We start from the raw sequence: 14,702 nt of genomic DNA on the forward strand, positions 1-14,702 counted from the left end.
TGAGGCGCATTGCCCTTCAACCCTATTGGAAGATTTGCTCCCAGATCTCCACCAATCATTGTCGTGTTTGTAATGTTTAATATTGTAAACTTTACGTGGTATGCCGAAGTTTCATTTGAAATTCTTATACTTGGCTCTTACACATCTTTTTATAACTAATTTTTTTAGTATTATATGTATTTGCACCTCCAGCCCATCACACCTGCACTGCCAATCCCCTGCCATCCCCAAACTTAGACCCTTGGTCCACCATCGTTTGGCAGAAAACTCCATGGAACTATTGATTAAGCTTACAAGCTCCTCTCATCACAGGCCTTCTATTCCAGCCACCCTCAAAGGCCAATTTAACAGTATGGAATGCAGATTTTTTAAAGACATTTTCTGCTATTTTTCTTTGCATTGAATGGAAGACGGATAAATGGTTGTCAATACATGCGAAGTATTTGTCAAGAAAAACCATCAACAATTGATGGCAAGGAATTAGTTTTATATGTAAATGCCATGTGAAACAGCGTTCAATTAATGATACAATACACTCTTATTAGGTACTACCGTGATGTGTACTTTCTGTATTATTCAGTTCATGTTAAAACTTCTTGATACCAGAACATGTATAAGATTTTTGTATCACTTGTACAATACAACTTGGAGTTTTAAATTTGAGCTTTGGTTTTCTTTGGTGTCGGTGGTATATCGATGAGCACTAATATACCCATAGTGCCATGGGTATTTTAAAAGTATTGTAATGTTAATTATATTGAGGAATTTTTTTAATTTTAATTATACGATTTAGGAGCCTGGTCTATAAGTTGTGGAAATCCTATCACATGGGGGGCTGCATCTATTTTTTGTTGTTGTGTTTTTGTCCAGTGGATGAGATGGGGTGTCTATCATGTATAAGGGCGGCGTCCATTGTTAGTACTCGAGCAGATTTAAAGAATACCTTTTGGCATATGAGGGAGTTCGGAGCCCCTAAAACTTTAAACTAATCCACAGAAAGATTTATAATAAGTTTTAGAGATTCATGAAAATTCTAGTGTGCATTAATTGCGAGTCTAGTTCTAAAATGTGCGGCCTTTGAAGTGAAGTTAAAATATGAGACTGCAATGAGGAATTTATAGTCATACGATGGCTTGGCATAAAGCAAATGAGATCTATGGTGGAGGGAGAAATGACCAGGCGCATTTGTATGTTGGTTCTTTATGTTGTTTTGTCCTCTAGGCGATACGTGACTTCTTTCTTCAACCATTCCTTGTGTTCATCGGATAGCTTAGGTTCTTCACAATAGGATCTACGGATCTGGGTAAATTAACTAAAGCAAAAGGTTAGCATTGTTTTTTTGGTGGTTGGTAAACCTATTAAAAATAGAACATTTGTCATGATGCAAGCAATAGCTTTTTGGAAACTTTTCAAATCCAAAGCATACCAGTTTTTCAATTTGAAGAATGGCATAAAAATTAGCCTAACTTCAAATGCATTTCAATATTATTTTTCAAATCAACGCAGTCTTCATGTCCCAATCAAATTACATTGGCTATGCCAAATGATGGAAACAACTGTAATTAGCTGGTCAAAGAATGAAGTTTAAGATATTGACTAAAATGCTTAAGAATGTGTATTGATCCTCGGCAAATTATAAATTTGTCTGGTAAAAGATACCAATGGAAGGAATTAGAACTAAAAAAGGCATTGCACTAGCCATTATAGAAGCTTCTACTTGATTTGTATTGAATGAGTGAGAGAAATCAGATTGAATTTATTCACCCTTGCACTTAAAATTGAAACACAAGATAGTATTTGATGAACATATAGAAGATATACTAGGGGAGAGGACCCAATAGTTGTGCACCCTAACTTTGCACTTCTCAAAATCTTACATGGAAATTTCAAATCACTCCCAATTTTTTACAGTAGCTTACTTGTCAAGTCCCCTGCTTATAACTAAGGTTTCAGTGCCACATCATCAAGTATGGTGCCACATCAGCATGTTTTTTGCCAAGGTGTCCAAAAGAGCCCCCCCCCCAAAAGTGAAACTAATAGGCGTGCAAAAGAGGCCCCAATACTTGTGTAGCTGATGTGGCATCATATGATTGGTTACTTTTCACAACTAATGACACATTTCCTAACAATATCACTTTAAGGTCACAACTATTGGTGCATAAACACAAAAATTGATATTTTATGTTTCAAACAATAGATTTTATTTGTACTATTATTGGAACAAAAAGTATCAACAACCCTCACAACAATTCATACATGCTCAACTATTGGTGTTCTTCCCCTAGAAACTTTTAAATTAGGCTTTATTGTAATTTTGGTTTCCATTGTTTATGGAGATGATGTAAAGTTTTGCATTTGATATCAAGAGAAAATTTGCATGTATTATGTATGTAAAATTCTTCATAATAAGTTTATTAACATATATTCAAAGTGAAAAAGTTTGGTGGAGTCTTAACGTTTTGGCATCTCTTGGAATGCTTTACTTGCAAACTACTAAATGTGAATTCATCAAGCTAATGTTCAACCTGAGCATACCACTAGCCTCTACCAAAACAAGTGCTTTGAAAGAAGGTATGGACATCCAACAAAGCACAATGGAAAGAGGATTGCGGACATTGTATTAGGATGACAAAACTATTCCCATATTTTGGAGACAATAATTAAATATTACATAAAAACATACATTTAAATTTATTTTAAAATATACATATGTATATTTTCTCATTTTGTTGAGAATTTCTTCGATGGGTGACACCCATGTCCACCCTACTAAGGACCTAAATTTGATGATTGATTTGTCTTGCCAAGCAAATTTTCAATAATAATTATCCATTCAATGTTGCCCTTCAAAATGTTGGCATGTGTTAACCAAGCACAATGGATGCATTTTTAATTTTTATTAAAATAATTATTAACTTGCTAAATCTAAAATTAAAATTTTTATATGCAATATCTACATATACAATAAACTTTTTTTAAGTCTACCAAAAATCTTGCCTTTCATGCAATACAATTTTCTTTTTAACTTAAAGAAAAAATGTTGTGTGTTCCGTATTTAGTCTATTATGCATTTTTGAATTGGGTCATGAGGGCACAACAATACAACCATCAAGTTTAGCACTATATCTAATTTTGTAGTATGGTAGAGACAATACATATGCTTCCACAAGGGGTGTCTCTAATTAATTTTAGGGCAAATTAAGTTTTTTTTTAGGGTTTGTGAGAGATCGTGGTAGTGTAGGGGTCTCCATGCTATTGCATTCTCCTAACAAATAATCTATTGGATATGCCATATTCTTTAATAGTTTTCTCTATACTATTTAGTAATTGTCTTGCATCATTCTTGTATGCAAGTAAGCTCTTTGGGGTTTTCTATACTATTTAGTAATTGTCTTGCCTCATTTTGGTATGCAAGTAAGCTCTTTGGGGTCTTTTCTACTCTTCCCTTGTCTTGCTTATTTCTTCTAGTAGCACCCACATTGGCGTGCTTTTACTTCATCTTTGCCACAATTTCCATTCTCCTACAAAGTCCATTTGTTTTTGTCTTCTTTCTTCTCTAATTGGGCTTGCTATTCTCACTTCTTTTCCAAATTCAATTTCCTCCTTATTTTTTCTAGTATTCTTGTTGTCTCCTCTTGCCATGGGTGTTTTTGTTTTGGATTTATAGTATTCCTTTATTGTCTCCTATGATAGTTATCTGACAACTTTTTTTCTTGTTCAAATCTTTTCATTGGCCTCTTTTGGACCTCTTACCCCTTTGCATTCCCCATCTCCTTGGCACCTAATCCCCTCTCACAGGCTAGACATCAAGAGGACAACAATGTAGATTTTCATATTCTTTTTATCATCCCTTTGTTTTTTCTATTAGGTATGTGGTTTAAATTAAAAAAATCCTTGTCCTCAACAAGACCTAACCAGGTTCTTGACAATGGAACCAATGATAGCAAGGACATCAAAGAGGGATCATTTGTAGAAGAAACACTCTTCTAAAAGGACGTAGATCCTCATTGGGGATAAGCACACCCACCATATAGAAGGGTTCATTATAAAAGATACCATTTAATGAAGAAAAGGATTTGATGAATGGTTAGAGACTTCCAATGCTAAGGGAAAGGTTCCAATTAAAGATATGTACATAAAATCCTCATTAGGGATACTTGTTCCAATAAGAGGAAGGAGATCCCCATAGGGATATACACCTCCACAATCAATAAAAGATACTTATAGAAGACACTACTTCACAAAAGGGGGAGTTTAAATCTTAGAAGTAGAGATGTTTGAAATCATTCTTGCCCCCTTACAAAGAGACAAGCAATGAGATAAAAATGGGCTATTATGTTGCTTACAAATTATGATTTCACATGAAATTGTACTATCATGAATGACAACGAGCCCCCAATAGGTAAGCTATGAATGTCACATGGTAAAGAGCAACATAATAGCCACTAATGTTATTTAATTATATGATGGATTGGATGAAGAATTTGAATACAACATCTTAAATGCTCTACAATTAATGAGAGCAAAAACATGTATAAGATGATAAGTATTGAATTTTCTTGATCAAGAAAGTAATCTCTAGGAGAAGAATAGGTCACTAAGTCATGCTTCTCTTGCACACAAGAAACCTTAGGAGAGGGACACGTATAATTCATTAGGGCCTCATTTTTATAAGAGAGGATATTGGAATTAATAGAAGATAAAGCCTCATGAATGGGATTGCCAATCTCTTGGGAAGATTCATAAAGAGACCTGTCAATCATAATTTCCTTATGAGTGGAATGAGTGTTGAGAGATTTAGAGGATGATCTAATTGAAATGAAGTCGTCATCACTACTAAATATAGCATTTACATTGAGAGATGGTCTTTTAGATGCTTTGGTAGGCTTTGAAGGATTATATCCATGTCCAAATGAAGCTTCACGTATGTTATTTTATAACGGAACCTTAATCCCTTGTTCGTTTGCACCACAACCATTGCCATTATATCCACTCTTAGCTAAGATGTGAAAACCGGGACCATAAAGGGATGCCATATCAGAAAGAGATGGTGTGGCCTCATAGGTCTCAATGTCATAAGAAGATTTTGAAGGATTGTTTGAATTAGAAGCAGCCACAAAATTGTTACTTAGTTGTTTAGACAAAATGGGTTGCTTTTTAAATTCATCTATGTCTTTCTCCTTTTTAGTCTTAGGTTCTCTTGGAGGGACTTTATACTCTCCTAGAAAGGTAGGTGTAAAGTCCAAAGATCCCCAATCATCACCTAAGAGCACTTCTTTTGGTGAAGAAGTATCTTTGGGAGAAGATGGTGATTCGATTTGAGTGGAAGAAGGATTAGGAGTACTTGAAGAAGTAGCAATGCTTGGAGAGGAATTAGAATTAGTTGAAGAAGATTTAGAAGATGAAGTTTGCAAACAAGCTTGTAAATTGGTATCATCAAACAAAGTATACTTCTTATTGTTGTACATAAACTTGACGCTATGATGAAGTGTAGAAGGGACAACTTGCATACTATGAAGCTAAGGTCGTCCTAAGAGAAGGTTGTTGTTGGAGTAATCGGGTCTTTACTTGATGAATTAAACAATATTTGTTTAATTAATTAAGTTCCCCTTTATCTCTTTTACACTTAAGCTAACATTAGGTGGATAATAATTAATTCTTTTATTAATTATTATGTACAAACCTAGGGTTTTCCCTTTTAGGGTTTCTTGACCTATTAGAGGTTAATTCTTTTCTTTGTATCATAAATCACATTACACATTTTTGGTGAATACAGAGCTCTCATCCTTTTTGAGCATTTTTCTGTGTATTTGGTTTTTCTTTGTTGTTTCCTTGCTTCTCCTTGTAACATGTTTATTTCAGCTTGCAGAGATCATTGGGGCTCCCATGGTGTTGTATTTATCAACTCTCACATGGTATCAGAGCTTCAAATCTGCAACTACCTGTTCTTATTTTGAGTATTTTGCATTGGAAGCAGATTTGGGGTTTCAGAAGTTTTTTCGTGCACCTAGGGATAGGCTTTTTTTCTGAGCACTTTGGGCCTAAACGAACCTTACCATCGTGCTCAGAAGGCCCCAAAACCCCTATGGTTATATAAAACTTGGCCACTTTCGACACTTGAGCCTCTAGGGGTATATTGTTCTTCTGTACCAGGTCGTACGGCCTTGACACGCAGTTCGAGAAAAACAAATTAAATTTTTTTGCCTTTTTACGGCATGCAGGCTGAAATTTGATTTTTTGAAAAAAATAAAAAATATCAAATTTCAAAGTTTTTTGGAATTTTTTTTTTCAAAACTCAAAAAATCTTTTTTGGGGGTTTTCCCCACGGTACACAGGGTACCGTGGGGCCCCCTGGCTTTGTTGTCGGCCCTGTCAGGTCGGACCTTGCTGGCCCTCATAGGGTGGGCCCCGCCTGCCGCTGGGCCCCGTCACCGCCGGCCTCTCCCGGCCTCGTCGGCTTCCATCGGCCCCTCTGGCCGCCTGCCAGCGCTTCCCAACCCCACAGCCTCCACCCGTCGACGCTTCTCAGTCCCGTCGGTCACCCACTGCTTGCGGCCACCTCTGCTCCGCTCGGCTGCCCCTACTCCGCCCGCGACCGCCTTTGCCTGCCCAACCACCTCCACCACCGCCCGGCTGTCGCTCCGCCACCGAAGCGCCGCCGTCGGGCCACCTCTGCCCGACCCTGCCACCCAACAACCACCGTTGCCCTTCTCTCTTGCCTTTGAAGGGGGGGTTGGTTTTTTTGTCATAACTTGGGCAAACGGAGTCGTTTTTTCGAAAATGAATAGGCGTCGAAAAGATGGTTCCAAGTCGAACGTCATGGTGTTGGAATTTTTTTTCTAATTTTGTTGTTTGACTGTACTTTTTTCTAGTCAAAGTGGGGTCTCTTTTCTACACTTCTGGGGCCGTAGCATGAGCATGTGAACTCTGTTTTTCGAAAACTTTATATTGTTGGAAAGCTTGTTCTGTGTACTTTCCATTCATATGAGTTTTCTTTCCAGATTATGCTCTAGGAATATTTTATTCAGTTTTTTGCTTTTCAACACTCTGGTAGATATCTTGGATGTTTCAGGGCCTGGGATCTCTTTCTTTGAGTAGGATGTCTCAGTTTTGGTTGTTCTTTCTGTTTCCAGTCTTCTTATCATTGTAGTTTTTTATTTATGCAAATGCACTGAGATAAAGTGCCATCATGCATTGTTTACTTGGGATCTTGCACATCTTGTGCCTTATTGTACATGCACTACTTATAAAGTGCCATGGGGGGTTGATGTTTGCCTTTTGCTTGCCATCTACCTTTGTCCAGTGAGTGTTCCTTCCACGACATTCGCCTCATGATGTGTGTTAAGTGAGTGTTCCTTTCATGACACCATGTACTTTCTTTGCGCCTTCGATGTTCCTGGTTCTTCGTCATGCAGTTCTTGTTGGCCGTTTTTTTAGTGTACCTATCCCTCTCCCTCTTCAGCATTATGGGGAGGTTTGTCCAGTTCGTTCTAATGCTTCCTTGGTTTGATTGATCAACTCTTCATGCTTTGGTTTCTCATGCGATCTCTATCTTTGAGTTCAGTTGTTTGCTTTTGTTTGCCATCTGATTTGAGTAGTGTCATTTGAGGGCACTCATGCAGATTACAATCTTCTCTACCTGGTCATGTTCTATTTTAGTGGAGGTTCTTCAGATCAGCAGTTACTCTTCGAGAGTGTTTGTAGCTATTTCCTGCTTCAGTGGTGTTCTTCTTGCTTTTCCATCTCTGTTTGGAGTAGAGTTTTTTCCCACGTGGTTTTCTCTATTTCTCTGGTTCATAGAGATTTGGTTGTATTTGGGTACCTGATTAGGCCTTGTTGTCGAGACCCATCTTTCCTTCTTTCAGTAGTTGTTCTAGGTTTTAGCTTCTCCCTAAGTCTAGCTTAATGGGGGGTGTTAGAGTAATCGGGTCTTTACTTGATTAATTAAACAATATTTGTTTAATTAATTAAGCTCCCCTTTATCTCTTTTACACTTAAGCTAACATTAGGTGCATAATAATTAATTCTTTTATTAATTATTATGTGCAAACCTAGGGTTTTCCCTTTTAGGGTTTCTTGACCTATTAGAGGTTAATTCTTTTGTTTGTATCATAAATCACATTACACATTTTTGGTGAATACAGAGCTTTCATCCTTTTTGAGCATTTTTCTGTGTATTTGGTTTTTTTCTATTGCTTCCTTGCTTCTCCCTGTAACATGTTTATTTCAGCTTGCAGAGATCATTTGGGCTCCTGTGGTGTTGTTTTTCTCAACTCACAGTTGTAAGTAAGTTTATTGGGCATGATGTAGATAAGCATAGGTAAAATAACAGGTTCTACCTTAATAGGCAAGGTTATAGTACCTAAAGATGTTTTTGCAACATTGTCAAAGCCACAAATAGAAAGAGAATCACGTTGAGTAAGAGAAGGATCCACCTTAATCTTATGCAATAAATTGATGCTATAAATATTAAGGCCAGATCCATTGTCCACTAAGGTTCTTCTTATAGCATCATTGATTAGAACAAAAATCATAAGAGGGTCATATTGATGTTGGATCTCATGAGAGGGTAACTAATCTTGTATGAACACAATTTGAGCTTTAGATTCTTTTGTAGGATCAATCAAAGAAGCCATATTATTAGGTGCATCTCCCAAAGAGATATTTTGGTAGGAGTGGCTTTAAGTTTTTCAATAAGATCATACTCTTTACCAAGATGTTGTGATATATGAGGTGTTGATGGAAGAATAGGTTGAGAAGCAGGAAGTGAAGAAGGAATGACTAGAGGAGGATTAGGTTGCCTATTGTTTATTGTATTATATGTGTGGGCAAATGAATTGTAACTCTCTCGGGTGATTTGTTTGGCATACTCATAAGAACTCTTATTCCCATGATAACCCCCTTGCACAGTAAAACCTGGTTTGTTAGGAGTGCAAAAGGCATCATTACTATAAACACCTTGAACCACTAAGAGAGGTTTGTTGAGAGGTTGAGAATTTTGAGGATGACTACCATCTTGAACCATGAAGAGGGGTTTCTTAGGTATTTCATAACCATTCGCTTGTATCATATTGATCAAATATGGTTTGGGAATATGTGAGGAAGGTCTAGTGAACTAAAACCATCAAGTGGTTCACAAAGAGGATTATCAACCTTAAACACTTCTTCATGAATAGGTTTTTCTTTGGACTGAATGAAATGTAAATCCTCATAGAGGCGAGTATTAATGTTATTAAACCCTTGCAACCTGATATCATTCTCTTGTTCCATAGTATCCTTACAAGGGGTGTACATTTTAGGAGAAGGATCAACATCATCTTTATGATGGGGATTATTGAAAGAAGTGTTGATAGTCTCTTCTTGCACCAAAATATTATCATGGATAGGATCAGTTTTGGGAGAGGGACTAGAACTAGGCATTAATGCTTCATCCATAGAGGGAAGGCTATTGAAAGAAGGTATAGTGTTACTAGGAAAGGTAGACATCGTATCATCCTCTATCATCAAAGGATTCACATGGGGTAGGTACTTGCTAGGAAAATGATCAAAATTTCTCTTCAAAGCTTCATCCTTGAAAGGGAGATCTTTGAAATAAATATTAACAATCTCTTCTTGAACTAGGGGGGGCCTCATGAGTAGAGCTAATTTGGGGAGGTGATGTGTTATTAAGGGAATTGTCAATCATATCACCCTCTTTTACCATAATATCATCCTTTTTCACCAAGGTACTTTCATCGGAGAAAAAAATAATTAAGAGAATAATCAACATCATCATCCAATGGTTCATCCCAAATAGGAAGATCATTGGGAGAAGTGTTAAAAATATCTTCTTTCACAGTGTTGTCCTCATAGGTAGGGACAATTCTGGGAGAGGGAATAACACTATTTATTAATGCTTCATCTTTACAAGGGAGATCATTATAAACATGTTATTGAAATCATCCTTTTGCCTCAAAATTTCCTTAGTAGGATTGTTAGGAAGGGGGTGAAGTGTTAGAACAAGGTCTAAGAAACTATTATGATGCAAAGTGAAGGCTAATGCGTCACCTTAAGATTGACGACATGGAATGGGGTTTGGGGCAGTGCCTCGAATTTTTTTTGGCAACATGCAAATATTTGAAAATGTCTTTTTTTTTTTTACAAAATACAATGAAAAAAACAATGCAAGTAAAGAAAGTAAAATGAATGTCTAAACAATGAAGTAATTATGTGATTAATTGATTGCAAGCATATGAACATATAAAACTTAAGAATACATAATGCATATAACAATATATTTTAGATTTTTACGTTTTTGATAGAAAAGAAACATGCAACAATAAGATCTAATCATAAAATGCAAATGTAAGAAGGTCGGGTTCACCAAAATGTGATGGTGAAAAATGGAATTGGGTAAACTAGGACCTAATCCCACTCTCATCCATACATTGGAATATGAAAGAGACTAAGGAAGTGATTCACTTTGACTAATTCTTGTGAGAGAGAGTCAAGGAATACTTTTAGAGTTTCTATTCCTTTGTTGATATGAAAGGGAATGTGTTCAATGTAAGATTCAAACTAAGCTAGTAGAAGTAATGAGAACAATTAGAATAACACTAAATAACAGTTGGATACAGAAATAAAACTGAGACACAAATTATAGATATGAGAGAGGAATTTTGATGTGCACTTGATACTAAAATCTAAGACTAAATTGACAGGACTAAGGCGTTGGGCGCTCTAGTCCTAGAGACTATACTGGGCCAGAAACTGGAAATCTGGAGATTGAAGTGCTTTGGATCAAAACTACTAAATTTTGCACCTGACTGAGGAGGACTAGGGTGTTGGGTGCTCTAGTCCTTGAGATCCAGGGTCAAATTCTAGAAATGGGTCTGTGACAAATTGTTGGGATCTCCCAAAAATTGTCCTCTCCGATGGAAACCTGTACTTGTGCCTGCAAGATGGAAAATGGTGTGTTTGTGGCTATATAGGGTTTTTCCTTAGTCAAACCCGTTGTTTTGGTGATTTCCACCTCCACAAATAGCCAATAAAGTATTGAAAAGTGTGTGTGCCCTAGAATCTCACGTGTTTGTATTATTCCTATGAGCTAAAATGCAAACTAGAGCTCTACCATATGTTTGGAGTAAAAAACCTAAATGAATGTAATGTAAATGCTTCAAATCACAAATGCAATGTAAATCTAAAGCAATAATGTAAATCTGAAAATGAATGATGTGTAGATCTGAAAACTCAAATAGACATATGAAAATAACATGAAACCATACCAAACCCTGAGGGATAGGTACAAGCCAAACAACAGTAGGTGATCTCCTTATTATTCTTCAATATCTCATAAGCTTCCATGGATGTTGAAAAACATTGATGAAGACTTGATTGATGATAAATTTACTAATTGTAGACTTCACATAAAACCTGCACTTTCACTTCATAAAAGTCTCCTTCAATTACTAATGAATGGATCCATAAAATGAGGAAAGAAAAGGTTATATATATGAAACCCTAACTTTAATTTTGATCATAAGCTGACCTATAATTGATGAAATTTTGCAAAAAAGTAAGATTTGAACATTACAATACTACCAAATTAAGCTCTCTAAATTCGAGGAGAAAAAGTCGAGACTGATGTGGTGGTCGCTCCAGTCTAGCTGAAATTTTTCCAAATTTCTAGGGATGCAAGATACCATGATTATAAAGTCAAATCCAACTCAGTGGGTCAATCGAAGGTGTTTAGATGTGCAAAAATGTCCTTTGAAGATCAAAATTAGGACTTTATCAGGATTAATTAAAATAAAAATAAAAAGGCGTACACTTAGGGTCAAGGGCCCAATTTTATAATACGTGAATTGATGAGAGGGAACCTTAGATTTAATTAAATTAATAATTAAATGCATAAAGGAACCTTGAAAATACAAAATGCAATGATGCACACTAAGTCGGGTGCTAACCTAGGCATGGAATTGTACAACCCTAATTAAGGGTACAATTTATGATGCTACATCCTCTAAAGATTCAAACTCAAGAATGAAAAAAATCCTCTCACAAGGAAAGATACATATCTCTTCTTTCAACCCTTCTTTCAAATTGGTGGAAATCCATGCATGGAGGTCACACAACTTGGTCAAATTTTGACAAATATGTAAATGGAAGCATGTTCCTAAAGGAAATCCTCTCTATCATGGACAAGGCTATCAACAATGATCTTTGAAATGTGCCCAGAGTGTTGCGAATATATCAGAGAAAGGTTTTTGTTTCCTCTAGATACAATAGACCCCTACACAAAGCGCCTATTAGAGGTTCCTGACATTCCATAAGCTAAAGCCCTAGGTGGTTTGATTTGGGCAAAAGAGAAGTCATAACCCTTTTGATTTTTTTCTCCCTTAGACACAAGCGTAGTGGATTGAGAGAGAGGGAGAACTCCATCCCCCCATGGCTTAACCCCTTGGAGAGACCTGACATTAAAGGTGAGTGTAAAGGGAATGATTTGAAGCAGGGAAGTGAAGGGATCAAACCCTGCCATCTCCATATAGTGTTATTGTGAATCTTTTTCCCTTGAGTTCCTTGCAATTCGAACGTGAAGAAGTAGGAATGGAGCCTACATTTGCAGATTCTGCACCATGGGAGCCCATGTTTGCCAAGAGAGGTCAACAGAAACCTTATTGTTTGTAGGTGCTAAGGAAGTGTGAAAATGTGAGGAGTGAAAAATATCAGAGGAAGTCTAATATTTTTATGCCTTGGGATAGCTTATATCATGTATGTTTTTTAAAATTAAATAATATTAAACCTTATGTAAACACTCTATTTATTGTTATGACAAGTGCATAAAAATGGGTGGTCAATGATAGACAATTTTTTTCAACAAGCAAAACTTGAACTTTGACAAGTAGCTCAAGATGCTTACACTAAAAATTTGAAGATATGACAAAATCAAGAATTGTAGTGCTCCAAGTCTAGCTTCTTGTTAGCGATGTGTGTTTAGTGTTGTCATTGATGTCAACTTAATATGTGTGGATTTGTTCCTAACATGAGATGGTCTGAAAATGAATGTTCAAATATTGTTATAGTGTCTACTGGTGATACTAAATGAGTATGTGGTGTTTCTAGAAGGCGATAATAGTGGAAGCTAAAATATGCAGGAAACAGTATCTAAAATCTTTATGGGAGACTGATCTACATTCCTCCTCTTTTGAAGATGATGGCTTGCATTTCTAGATTTAACGTATATATTTTGTGGATGTTGCACTATTATGTTTTCAAGTCTTCAGTTGTTCAGGTGTTAAAGTTAGTTGTTGTAGTTTGCTGATAGTGAGGTTGTTTGTTAGGAATGGTTTGAAGAATGCTCCGCTAAGCTGATTCAATTGTTGTGGCTTAGAGGAGATGTTCATATTGTTTGTGCAGTGTTCCAGTTCAAAATTCAAGTGTTGGTTTTCTTGGCAAGTGAAGTTATGTTGGTTTGTTGTTTGAAGTTATCATTTGTGTTAGTCTTTGATCGACTCTGTCGGTTCATCTTATTTGTATCATACCCTTTTGGTCTGGATATGGATCGAAGGTTGAGTTAAGGTGTTATTATGGGTCTTATCATGGTGTGTGAAGATCCGCATTAAGTAATTTGTATTGGATAATGTTTTTCAATCAACTAGTTAACGTGATTTACAATTTATCCACATGTTTCATTTGATGCCAACTTTGGAGGATGTCTTATAGTGTGTGGTTTGTTCGAATCAACTTAGGAAGACATGTTGTGATGTTTTGGGGTCCTCTTTATCTCCTAGTGTGGACTGCATTTAGCGTAGTTGCTTATGATGGCTAACTTTGTGTAAACTATGATTATTTTGGTTGTGGTTGACCTAGTCGAGAGTTTTTGTAAATAAGGTGATATAAATATATGTGCGGATGTGTGACTTAAAGTGGATTTATTGAGAGGGTTATGGAAGCATATGTGGGAAACAAAAGTGTGAATATCAATTTTTTATGACCTTTGATGATCATGTCTTTCTGTGTGAGAGAGTTTTGAGGAAGGGAATGTGTGAGTTGTGTTTGTCATGATATTGGTCACTTGAATAAAAGGTTCAAAGACTATTTCATGATCATGAGATATTGTTCATTTTAATTCATAATTCCTGTGTACCTACTGAAAGACAATGAGTCCTTTCGGCACCTTGTGCATATTTGTATCTTGCCTTGAGATCATGTCTCAGCTTACAAGTCTATTATATCTTGCCCTAAGTTTGTGCATCTTAGCCTGCAAGTCCAAATCAAGAGAAGTGAGCTTCCTTGGCCTTGTGCCTAAAATATCGTATTTAGTTATTTATATAGTGAGTTTGATTCTCACTATAGTTTTTCCCATATTAGGTTTCCATGCAAAAATTTGGTGTTCGTGTGTTTGGTGTTTCATCTTTCATTGGTGTTTAGTTGGTTAAAGATAATTGATAAGTGTTTGTGATTGGAAAGTTTAAATATTTTCTCAAGATAGTCTACCCTTGCTCTTAGTTTTTTGGTGTGGTCAACACTTCTACATTACCAAGAATTTTAATAAATTCTTAAGATTAAGAGGGTCAAATGTTGAGTGCATGCAAAAAAAGTCCCTTATTATCAGTAAAATATAATATGGTGCCCCTAATTTTTTTGTTTCATTAACTATTTTTAAAACCAGATGGAGAAGAGATATCTAAGAGTGAGCAATACAAGTTATACATTTTTTATAA

The sequence above is a fragment of the Cryptomeria japonica genome, chromosome 10 (assembly GCF_030272615.1).
Source record: "Cryptomeria japonica chromosome 10, Sugi_1.0, whole genome shotgun sequence".
Lineage (NCBI taxonomy): Eukaryota > Viridiplantae > Streptophyta > Pinopsida > Cupressales > Cupressaceae > Cryptomeria > Cryptomeria japonica.